General features: G+C 31.0%; 1 non-coding gene across 1 annotated transcript; it reads left to right on the forward strand.

Annotated features, from left to right (window-relative positions):
- The first annotated feature begins 2,297 nt into the window (after positions 1 to 2,297).
- On the forward strand, positions 2,298 to 2,404 carry LOC131013823 (small nucleolar RNA R71). Its single transcript, XR_009097901.1, has one exon. It is a non-coding gene; the product is annotated as a small nucleolar RNA R71 (small nucleolar RNA).
- The last annotated feature ends 11,061 nt before the right edge of the window (positions 2,405 to 13,465 follow it).

The raw sequence follows: 13,465 nt of genomic DNA on the forward strand, positions 1-13,465 counted from the left end.
TATAATGTTAATACTTTATTAATAATTCACTCCAATCTAAATATTTTTTTCATTTTCTATTATTTATTCATATTTTTTAATTATAAAATATCAAGTGTCATTTTTTACTTTGATTATAAAAATTTATTTAACGGTTGGTCTGTATTCTGTAAACACAATCGGTCATCATCATCACAATATTTTATCCTTTTATTTTTTTGTTCAAAAAAACTTTTATCTTATTCTCACAACCCAATTATAAGGTTGTGAATAAACATGGTCTTTTTTTTTTTTACTTTGGGGGAGGGAAAGCGGTGAGGTTTGAACCCTGAACCTCATTGTTGGCAAACAGGAGTTCGCACCGTTTGATGTCCCGTTGGAGACTGAATAAACATGGTCTTAAGTTCAAACTTAGGTCACGAGTTTCTCTTTCATAGCTTATTAATTTTTAAGGTCTAATAGTAAAAAAAATAGAATTTTTGAAAGTGTTTAGCATTTTTCACAATCTATATTAATACTAGTACGCTCTCATCTGCGATGCACGAGCAACAATATATTTATTAATTTTTAAAATTTTAAATTATGTAAAAATATCAAAATATCATTATTTATGGATTAGATTAATTGGTAAAAAAATATGTTAATTTAAATATTAGTATTTGATTTAAAATAGTATATAATAATAATATTATCAACTTAATGATTTATTAATGAGTATTGTATAATAATAATTAAATTTATAGATTGTAAAGTAAATAATTTAAGTCAGTCTCATTTTGAGCAAATAACACTAATGACTAAACCATCAATATAACAAAATTAATAGTCGTCATTTAATGTAATAATTTTGAGCTCTTAAAAATTAAAATTGTATTATTATTAAAAGTTCATATTTAATTAGTTTAAATTAATTAAAAAATATGAATAATATAAAAAGAAAATATAACAATAAATATATTTAAATATTATTTGTTGTTATATTTTCCTTTTATACAATATAAAAGAAAAAAATCCCACCTTTTAGTTTGGTGCGGTTTGACATCAATTTAAATCAAATCAAATCATAAAGTGTGGCTTGATAAATTTTTAAGGGGTTAATAGTGATTTGTGTCCTCAACTTTGAGTATTTTTAATAAAATATCTTAAATTTTCATTTTTTAAAAAAAAATACCCCAAACTTTAAGTATTTTTTATGAAATGTTTCATTATACAAAATTCGTTAACAAAAAGATGATTCATCTCGACAGAGTCAGATGTGGAACTTATTTTAAATTTTTTGGGGGTTAATACTATTTTGTATTCTAATTTTTAGCTTTTTTTAATTATAAAATATCCCCAATTTTTTTGAATTAAATATCCCAAATATTTATTTTCTTTTAAGAAACCCAACTTTTAGTAATATTTTTTCATAAAACTAGCGTCTAACCCGTCGAAGTTCGACGAGAATTATTTTATGTCATTATTTATAATTATTTTATATTATTTTTATTATTCTAGCATATGAAATAGTTTATATATAAATTATTTTTTTAATTAATTTGATTTGATCAAATTAAATTAGTACTACAATATTTGAAATAATATTAGTCTTGATCACCTTCGCCAATTAAATGTAGGTTGTGATGATAGAAATACATTTTTATATAAATATTCATTTGATGAAGTTTATAAAAAGTTGATGTGGGATTGAAGATATTAGAAGAAAAATAATATGTAAATTTGAAGTATGATATGATGTACGATTGATGCTATTAATCGTATATCGATAATATTTATTAAGTTTGTACAAATTCTTTAAAGTTTATGAAATGTTGTCCTAATATGTAAATTTGAAGTATGATATGATGTACGATTGGAGGCTGCAGAGCATTGTTAGGATTGGAATAGGAAAAATTTAGATGATTCCGATTGTTGGGATGATATGGCGGATTTCCTCCTTGATGCCCCTGATAGCTTGGCCTATTGAATTGATACTGTCTCTACACATAATTAGCATTCCAAGCTGCGGTGTATCAGATGAACTCGGCTGCTGAGGAATCTGAGCAAGCAGTGCTTTCCTCTCCAACTCATACTGCTTTTGGAGAGCTGCATACTTTTCATGTAAATCATCATAATTCTGTTCCTGAGCAGCTGTGATCCTCCTTGTAGAACTTCTGTCATTCGGCCATTGATAACTGTTACAGGCCATCTCCTCAATCACACGATAGGCCTCCTTAGTATTCCTATGGAGCAGACATCCACCAGCAGTAACATCCACCATATTTTTCTTTAGACCAGTCAAACCATTATAAAAGTGAATGATCTGTTGGTACTCCGTGAAACCATGTTGGGGATAATTTCTTAGCAGCTCCCGGAATCTTTCCCAGGCATCATGAATTGTTTCATCTCCAAGCTGGGCAAAGTGAGAAATCTCGGCAATGATTTTCTGAGCTTTTGAAGGAGGAAAATACTTTGCCAAGAAAGCTCTACACAAATCCTCACATCTAGTAATAGCTGATCTGTCCAGACTCTTGAACTACTCCTTAGCTCTATCCCTGAGAGAAAACCCGAACATCTTCATGCTGATGGCGTCTGGTGGCACTCCATTCTGCTAATAGTGTCGCAGATATCCAGAAACTGAGTGATATGAGCATGTGGATTATCAGTAGTAGTTTCAATCCCGGCTTCAGCTCGAACGTGTTGGCCTGCACAGTCGGCCCTCATCCGCCTCCTTGGAATTGATCAACCCGAGGTTGATACATGTGATTCAGGGGTGGATCTGGTGGAGGAGCATGCTTACGCCTGTTCTCCAATCTCTCTTCATTCAGCTGCCTCTGAAGGTCTGCCATTGCTCGCATAAGGGCTACAGGATCAAAGTTATCACGGTTCTCGGCCATAGCTTGCTTCTTCTTCTCGCAGTTATCCATTTTGTGCTGCTTTTCGATTTTCAAATTCAAAGGTACTAGTTGTTCCTTTTCTTTGGATCTCGTGATCGTACACTCCTTAGACAACAAACGAAAACCATAAACAGAAAACTAAAAAAAAAAAAAAAAAAAAAAAAAACCCAGAAAATGTCTGAAATAATACCGAAGTCTAATAAAAAATATCAAAGTGAATTCTAAACAGTCCCCGACAACATCGGCAAAAAGTTGATCACTATTTTAACTAGCGACAAAACTGCAACTAAACAGTGTAATTGTAGCACGAAAATAGCAAGCAGAGTATCGTATCCACAAGGACTATTATAACGAATCATTTTAAATAATCCTAAGTAAACTCTAGTAATATTCAAGCAAACGATATAGGAAGACGTTTTAATTAAAACTAAATTGCAAACAAAAGCAAATAAAAATCAAATAGATAACTCAAATATAAAAAACTCTAACCCTAGGGAATGTACTGTTGTTAATCAAACGCATGCATTCAGCCTTTTGATTCAATTGCCAATTTAATCCAGCCCTGATACAAGATCATTATATTATTCACAAGCTTCTCTAACGAACACCTATGAACGTAGATTAATTAACCCCTTTTCACATTCAAGACTCCAAGAAATAAATTAACTCCAAATAGCACACAAAGAATAGCTTCCTATAGCTTCACATGTCGCATTCAAGACTCAAGGTTAGCACTATATCGTACATACCTGAATCGGCTGAACAATTATCGCATTCAAGACTCAAACTGAACAGCTAGGTATGTAAACTATTGGCCAGATAATTCACAAGAAAACAAACACCAGGAATCATGAATCACAAGCTGAAGGGCAAATTGATATCAATAAATCAAAAACACATATTCAATCAACTATGTACAAACTCTAGGTTCAGATAAAGGAACTAGCCAGACATTATAAAATAAATCAAGAGCATAATTGAAAAGATATCAATTGAAAGAACTGTATTAAATAAAACTGAAAGAATGATCTTGAATCTTCAATCCTTGCAGAAATCCAATCCAAGCTCTAAAAACTGAAAAACAATGAAAAATAAAAGCTATAGAACTTAAAACTAAAGTTGGGAACCCTAAATAGGTCAAAAGAAGACCAATATTTAGGCACAAGAGATAAATACAGTGTAGAACTCGAAAATACTGAGAAAATCCGAAAATCCCGAAAATTCGGAAATTCCCATCGGGTATTATTCACTGCTGCGCACGACTTTCTTATTTTGCCATATCTCTCTCGTCCGAACTCCGATTTGCGAACCGTTTGCACCTACGAACTCGTATCGAGATGAACTACAACTTTCATTAAGACCAATAGTCCAAATTCGAACTAAATATTTCTGTAAAATTCATCAAAATACGAGCAAGTATCATGTTTTACAAGATAAAGCAATATAAGCACAAAACAATCATCAAACACTCAATTCCCTATAAAATTAACATCATAAGAACATTAAAAACCATAAAAAAGTGAGTGTTATCATTCACTTCTCTTTCGAATAGCCATGGTTGCTCCAACCATTTATATGTAGCTTGTATCGATGCTTCATCACAAAAGACTTCACTTTCATACTTGTCGATTTGAAACGGAACCTTCACCAACTTCATCAGCTTGGTATCTCCAATATCATTCATCCATTGCAACTTAGGTTGCTTTAACAAGATCATCCCTAACTTATTTGCAACATCGCATCTGATTAGATTGATGTTATTTCGCTGCTCCTTTTCAACGCCCTTAGCTTGCGTCAAAGCCTTTGCTTCCAAAGTAGTTGGAGTAGATTCCTCAAGCACTTTATCACATGAATCCTTCGATTTTAGCAACTTAGGATTAGACTCATTATCTTTGACATCAACCTCTCTATCAACTTCCACCAACCCCTTTGAATTCAGACATGCCTCGTCTTTGATATCCACCACGACTTCCACTTCAACCTTCATCTCCTTTGGATTCAAACGGTGGCTTGTCTGGTTGATAGTGATGGTGTCTTCTAGTTATTGCGTTGGCAATGACTGATTCTCATAGATCCAATTATCCCACTCCCCTCCAAGATACGATTTATGATCGTGTTTCTTTTGGATTGATAGAATATTTTGCAACTTGATATCCCACGATCCCTTGCTCCACCTCGCCTTTTCTTGCTGCCATAAAATTGTCGATGAGCATTCTCCAAGTCTTCCTCACAAGATTTTTCTTCTTTCATAAGACCCCTTCGAAGACACCTAATTGACTGAAGAAAATTTTGAGCCGGTCTTCGTTGAGATTGATATAAGTATATATAACCTCTCATGGAAAGGCTTAAACTCATTCTTTACAATTCTCTGCATCTCTTCCACCATATATGCAGTCAAATTTGCTCCAGTCATACTCATATTGGTTAGGATTCACAACGAATAACGAATAAAAAAAAATATAATGAAACTGAACACAAGTCAGATTGAATCTAAACAGAGCTAAAACCTAATCTAACGGATTTTTTTTTTGTTTTTTAAATGCGATCTGATTATAAACAGATTTGATTTGCTGTGAACGAAAAAAATAAAATAAAATAAATTTAAAAAAAGGAACCTGGTTGAAACGACTGGCTCTGAATACCAAATGATACGATCCTTGCCAGACCGTTCAAACGAACACACAAACGGAAGACTTAAGAACGAACGATAGATGGAAATTCCATAACCTCTGAATCTAACCCACAGAATGATATAGGCGATGGAATCCCTATACCCCAACGTGATGTTGACGTAGCAACTCGGGGACGATGAATGACACTTGATGAGGGTTGGTTGACTCACCGCTACGTCGATAGATGAATTCATCTTGAAATTTCAAGAGGAATTCGAAAACTCTCAAGAGAGAATAAAAACTCACAATTTGATTAAAGGTAGGTTAATGGTCCGTAATTTTCTTGCATAACAAGCCCTATATATAGGGTATGCAAAAACCTAACCAAACTAGGAGAATAAACACGGAAAATAACTCTTAATCTAATAAGGAAACAAATCCTTAGTCAAAACAAGGTATAAAACTCAAAACTGTCTCAACTAAGGCCCAATTTCAGCCACCCTAATATAACCCACGAAAATAATAAAATAAAAACAAATAAAAGACTCGATTAAATCAGCCCACATATGCAACGTAACTTGGGCCTCCATGGCAAACGAAAGACTTTGGAAACGAACGAACGAGTGAAAAAAAATCCCAAAACCTCTTAATCTAACCCATGGAATGATATATGCGATCGAATCCCTATACCCCAATGTGATGTTGACGCAGCAACTCGGGGACGATGAATGACACCCGACGAGGGTTGGTTGACTCGCCGTTACGTCGATAGATGAATTCGTCTTGGAATAATCAAGAGGAATTCGAAAACTCTCAAGAGAAATAAACTCACAAATTTGATTAATAATAGTCCCTAATTTTCGTGCATAACAAGCCCTATATATAGGGCATGCGAAAACCTAACCAAACTAGAAGAATAAACATGGAAAATAAATTCTAATCTAATAAGGAAACAAATTCTTAGCCAAAATAAGGTATAAAACTCAAAACTGACTCAACTAAGGCCCGATTTCAGCCACCCTAATATAACCCACGAAAATAATAAAATAAAAAATAAATAAAAGACTCGATTAAGTCAGCCCACATATGCAATGTAACTTGGACCTCCATGACATGCATCAGGGACACCATCGATAGGAAAAAATTTGATACTTAATCCAAAAAAAATTATAAAAAATACTAAAAATATGTGACATAAAACACTATTAACCAATTTTATTTTATAACACATAAATATCTTCGAAGAAATGGGTAGGATTGTGCCACCGTTGGTTGATAACTTTTTAGAAGCCAAATGCAATCTAACTTCATTAATCAAACTTGAACTTAAAGATACTATTTATTTATATTAAAGAAAATGATGAAGCTTAAGGGTACAAATCGAATCGCACTGCACCGTAAAAATTGATAGAACCACATGATATTGGTGCGGTGCAGTTCAGTATTTTCTGGTGTAATTTTTTATTCGGTTCTTGAAATCAAAGAATCAATTTCTTTTAATTCGATTTTGATTTGCTCGATCGGGCACCGAATCAATTATATTTGTGTTACATGAGCGCGCTCTGGTGAGACCCCCTATTTTTCGTGTAACATGAGTACAATAAATAAGACATATAATATTAATGAACAAAACGTATATCTAATGAACAAGATATATATACTGATGAAAAATAAAAATAAAAAAATTCGTAATGAATAAGACATATATACTTATGAACGGAACCGTATATACTGATGAACAATGCAGTATATACTGATGAATAACAAAATTTAAAATATTCTGCTTCCTCCAGGATTCGAACCCTGAGAAAAAAAATCACCCTCCAGATACAATATCAGCCATAGGATTGATAAAATAAACGTACCAAATCGTGCCCTAGATCTCACTAAAATTAGGGGGTCTCATTGGAGCGGCCCTCTGTATTACATAATATATATATATAGGGGAGAGCTAAAATAAAAACACTTCTTAAAATATAAAATATAAACAATTTTCAGCCCTTAGATCATCAAGGTCTACGGTTGATTCGTAACCTTGTTGGATGAATTCGTGGTCCTGGGTTCGAATCCCAAAGGTAGCAAAAATTTATTTTTCACAATTCGTAACCATGTTGGATGAATTCGTAACCCTGTTGGATAAAATTCGTACATTAAAAAACGTTTATATTTATATTTTAAGAAGTGTTTTCACTGTAGCCCTCCCCTATATATATATATATATATATATATATATATATATATATTATATATATATATATAGGGGTGGGCTACCTTGAGAGCACATCTTAAAATAAGAAATAAGAGCAATTTTTAATGTATGAATTTTATGTAGAACACGTATGAATACGCTGTATAAAGGTATGAATTGTGAAAAATAAATTTTTGCTACCTTTAGGATTCGAACTCAGGACCATAAATCCATCAAATAGGATTACGAATCAACCGTAGATCTTGATGATCTAAGGGCTGAAAATGATTCTTATTTTATATCTTAAGAAATGCTCTTATTTTAGCCATTCCATATATATATATATATATATATATATATATATATATATATATATATATAGGGGAAGGCTAAAATAAGAACGCTTCTTAAAATATAAATTAGGAACCATTTTCAGCCCTTAGATCATCAAGATCTACGGTTGATTCATCACCTTGTTGGATAAATTCATGGTCCTGAGTTCGAATCCCAAAGGTAGCAAAAAATTATTTTTCGCAATTCATGCCTTTATACAGTTTATTCATGCGTGTTATACATAAAATTCATGCATTTTTGCTGGTTCGTAATTCTTAAAATAAGGGTGGTTTATTGAATTACGAACTAACAAAAATGCATGAATTTTATGTATAACACGCATGAATAAACTGTATAAAGGTATGAATTGCGAAAAATAATTTTTTGCTACCTTTGAGATTCGAACTCAGGATCATGAATTTATCCAACAAGGTCATGAATCAACCGTAGATCTTGATGATCTAAGGGCTGAAAATGGTTCATAATTTATATTTTAAGAAGCGTTCTTATTTTAGCCTTCCCCTATATATATATATATATATATATATATATATATATATATATATATATATTTCAAAGTTTGTTTCAATAATATTATATTTTAAAATGTCATAGTGTCATTTACAATCTTATAGTGTCAATTATAAGAAGTGTCATTTATATTTTTGAATAGTGTCAATTATACACAGTATCATTTACAATATTATAATATTATTTATACACAATGTTATTTGTATAACAGAATAATGTCAATTATAAGTAGTGTCATTTGTATAATCGAATAATGTCATTTACACGATTTGAGTCAGAATACAGGTTAGGATATGAATAGGTATCAATCCGGGTGTACCCAAGAGTCAAGACCACCTAAAAAAGAGCTAATTAACTTTTGACAGCAGCTAAAACCGCGTTGACTTTTTTAACTTATAGTTATACTGTATTTTTTTATATATATAACTTTTTTAACTTATGTCTAATTACTCTAATATTACACTTTGATTATGGGAGAGAATTTCGTTGCGATCAAGTTCTTTTCTAATTTTTGAACTCTTCAACTTCAGTATGATTTTGTGATCTCTTTGAGTCTTCTAAATCTCCATATTTATAGTTGTAAGGAGAGAATTTCGTAGTGATCTCTTTAATTTTGTTCCTTTTTGGAAATATAGGATTGGGCTACGTACCTCAACCTGTATGATATTGGCCTTTTGGGCTTAGAGCTGAGCTGACTATTAAGTAAATTAGTCATGATTTATTTTCTTTTGTGCATATATTTGATATGTGGCAGCTTTTGATTGACTAGTAAAGTCCATATAATCAAATATTATTTATTTATTTATTTAAACTATATTTAATTTAATCTACAATATTGAATAAAATATATGATTCAAAATTTAATTCTTAATTTATAGGTGACACAATTTAATAGGCCATACATTTTAATTGCCTACAAAATCAAGATATTTTTGGATGTTGAAAAATAAATAAGTAGATTATTGCATGAGTAGTTTTAAGGTTAGTGGCTAAGCCAAAAGATTATTAATTTTAAAGCAATTAACCTTTGAGATTTAACTTTTACTTTTATACTTTACTAGTGATATATGTCTAAATTATCTAATTAAAATTATTTATTAAGAAAGAATACTCCATCCGTCCATTACAAATATTTCATTACTTTTGGGCACGGAGATTAAGAAATGTATAGAAAGTAGATAAAGTGGATTAATGGAAATTATTTAAATATTAGGTATAAATAGACTATATATTGCCAAAAATGAATGAGACATTTGTAATAAGACATCCCATTGTAGAAAGTGGACACTTGTAATGGGATAGCGGTAGTAATATATTATAGTAGATGACATTTGTAATGCATTAGTATTTTTAAAACAACATATTTTTTTTTTAAGTTGGGGGAGAGGACAACAGTTCTTGTAGTTGTACCTCTACTTTTACACATTTTAACCATCTTCTATATTCTCTATTTCATTAATATATATTTCATCCGCCCATTAAATTTATGTCACATTGCTTTTAACATGGATTTTAATAAAATGTGAGTGGAGTTGACAATGAAATAAGGGTCACACTTTAAATATGAGTGAAGAGATGTGAACCCTACTATTAAAAATAGATATGACATATTTTTTGTGGACGAACAAAAAAAGAAATTGTGGCATAAACTTCGTGAACGGATGAAGTATAATATATGAAAGTACAGTTGCAACTCTTTTCTCCAGCAAGTTCCGCTCTTTTTTTTTTTGGGAAAATTGTCAAATTTGAATTATGAAAAAAATATTCAACATATATCTTCAATAAAAAATTATTAAAAAAATCTTTAATTTGGTATAAAAATAATAAAATAAATGTAAAATAAATAAGTTATGGTAATTTAAAATTTTAAAATAATTATTTTTAAAATATCTTCTCTCTTATTTTTAAAATATCTTCTCTCCTCATCGTAACACACCTGTACTTATTTTTTTTTCTTGCTAATTGTATTTCTTTTTTATATTTTTATTTACTTTCGTTTTCGTATTTTTAAAGGAAAAATAAATAGATATCAAGTTTTATGTTTTACATATTTTTCTAAGTTAATATATGAAAGTAGTCATTTTTCTTAGTAAACTTAAAATTTATCCACTCAAATAAAAATTTTAAAAATTACTCATGTTTTGTGTTAAATGACTAAATTGCCCCTTAGATTAAAATTTAAAAAAATACCCACACCTAATCTCTCTCTAAACTCTCTCGGTCTCTCTCTCTCTCATTCCTCTCCCACCCGCTCTCTCTCTCTCTCTTGGCTGACAGCCGCCGCTGTCCCTCGCCGGAGACATGGCCACGGTAACAACGGTGTCGCTTGGGCCGACGAAGTTGCAGCGGCGGCACCTCTAAATCCTCCGCCGCGCCTTGAGCCTCCGTGCCCTCTCCTTCTATCCGATTTCGAATTGATGTCGTGTTGTAGCATATCATTAGTGAATCATCTGTCGTGTTGCTTCCTCAAATTGTGAATCGCGCCGCGCAGTGTTTATCAACGAATTGCTGCTTCATTTGCTGAGAAATAGCCGTGGTAGGCTGACTTTGTAGAGTGTTCTTTCAAATTGGGGATTTTAACATTACTCTAAAATTAAATCATGACTAATAATAATTCGTTTTCTCCAGTTAAAAGTGACAAAATATGCGTGTTGATTTGTTCACCAATAGTGGATATGAAAATCAAGAATTGTGTGAAAATTGAATTAATTTGTCTGGTTAATGTTCTTGAATTCACAATTAACTCGATGAATTCACAATTGAATTACCAGCGTAGATTGTGAATTCACAACCAACACTATTTATAGTTGTGAAATCACGACTAACACTATTTTTAGTTGTGAATTCAAACTTTAAAACTTGAATTCACAACCAATACTAGCTATTCAGTTGTGAATTCGAGTTTCAAACCTTGAATTCACAACCAAAATTAATGACAGCTGTGATTGTGAATTCGCGGGCAATTTTTAAATTTTTATATGCAATGACAAAATGGTAAGTGTGGGTATTTTTTTAATTTTTTATCTTAATGTGAATTTTTTAAATTTACTATTCCAAAGTGGCTATTTTCAAAACTCACTCCATTTTTTTAAATTATAATACTACTTCTTATATCCACCAAATGAGTACATATATTTTTTTTGTCCATTCATCAAATGAGTACTCATTTCTTTTTTTGGTAAGCGTATCCCACCTAACACACTCACAACAAAAGTAGGACCTTTGTTCTACTCACACACACTCAATCAATTTCTTAAAATTCGTGTTATCTTCAAATTGGTACTCATTCAGTGAACGAAAGTTGTAGTTTTTAATGCAATCAATGTGAAGAAAAATATATTTTAATTTATAACTCTCTAATTTTAAAAATAAAAAATTTTAAAGTGAAATTTATATTAATTTAATATAAATTTGTTGATGAATAATTAGTTATATATATTAAAAATGGAATTTCAAATTTGAATTTTTATTTATTCTCGTGTATGAAAATATTATTTATTTATTATTACCACTACAAAAAAACATATCGGACACCGATGGAATTACTGACGGAAAATAATCCGTTGGTAATCACCGACGGAACAACGGCGGAATTCAGACGAAGATGTTTTCAAAATTTTACCGACGGAATTATTAGCGACGGAAAATAATCCGTCGCTAATTTTTTATTAATTTTTTTAATTTTTTAATTAATACTCCGTCGGTAATTTCTTCGGTAAATATTATTAATTTTTTTGTTATTTTTATTTTTTTTAAAAATAATTTATTATTTTTTAATTAATATTCTAATTTATTCTTATTTTTAAATTATTGAGAATATTTTAAATTTATTGTTATTTTCAACAATAATATATATATTTTTAACTAACTATAATATTAATATTTTTTATTATTTTAAATTCGGTCGTATATTTACCGTCATTCTTTCGTCGGCACCACAAGTCTTAGATATGACTTCAGCATATTCTAAATGAATTAATATGTGATAGTTATATCAATAATACGCGTGTTCTGTACTGCTGACCACTCGAAAAGAACTTCAAGGTTAAGCGTGCTTGAATTAGAGCACAACTAAGATGGATGACCCACTGGGAAGTTCGTCTTAACGTATGGAATTAAGTTCAAAATACATTAGAAATACCAAAATACTTGTGGGGAATAAAGCTACATTGATATAAAAAAAACATTATTTTTATTATTTATCGTAAAAAAAATAGCAATGGAAATGAATTCCATCGCTAATAACGACGGTCATTCCGGTCGCTATTTCCGTCGCTGATTTCAGACGACGCCGGCATCGTCGTGTGCTTACCTACGGACGGTCCGTCGGTATTTTCGTCGCTAATTAGCGACGAATGCGAAATTATGTCAGTAATTTTTTTACCGACCACTTTTACAGCGACACATGGCAGCCGTCGTTGATCGAAATTAGCGACGGATTTTGGCGATTAGTGGCGGAAAATTCTGTCTCCCAGTTTCTTGTAGTAGACCCCTAATACTCTATATATGATAATAATTAAATTAACTTTTATGAAATTTGAAATTAGATATATATTTAAATAAGTATATTTAAGGGAGAAACTTAGTCAAAATGATATCTCATTTTGTTGGGGATTTTTTTCTTTTAATATCATATATTCAAATTTTTATTAGTACAAATTTATTAACTATATTGTTCATTTTTTTCTTTTAATATCAAACAATTATTCAATTTTTTATTAGTACAAATTTATTAAATATATTGTTCAATTTCGATGTTCGTCGTGTCCAGAGTCCAGACCTACTAGTTTCCCATTGAAAAGTAAAATATATTATCCCAGTCGGAATAAACCATACCGACACTATCTTTACTATTTTTTGCCCATTCGTCCAACTTCTATCGTAAATCAGTCTTTTGTTCATTTATAGGAGGGTGGGTGACATTCTGAAGAGAAATTAACCACTAA

Source organism: Salvia miltiorrhiza, chromosome 2, assembly GCF_028751815.1.
Source record: "Salvia miltiorrhiza cultivar Shanhuang (shh) chromosome 2, IMPLAD_Smil_shh, whole genome shotgun sequence".
Lineage (NCBI taxonomy): Eukaryota > Viridiplantae > Streptophyta > Magnoliopsida > Lamiales > Lamiaceae > Salvia > Salvia miltiorrhiza.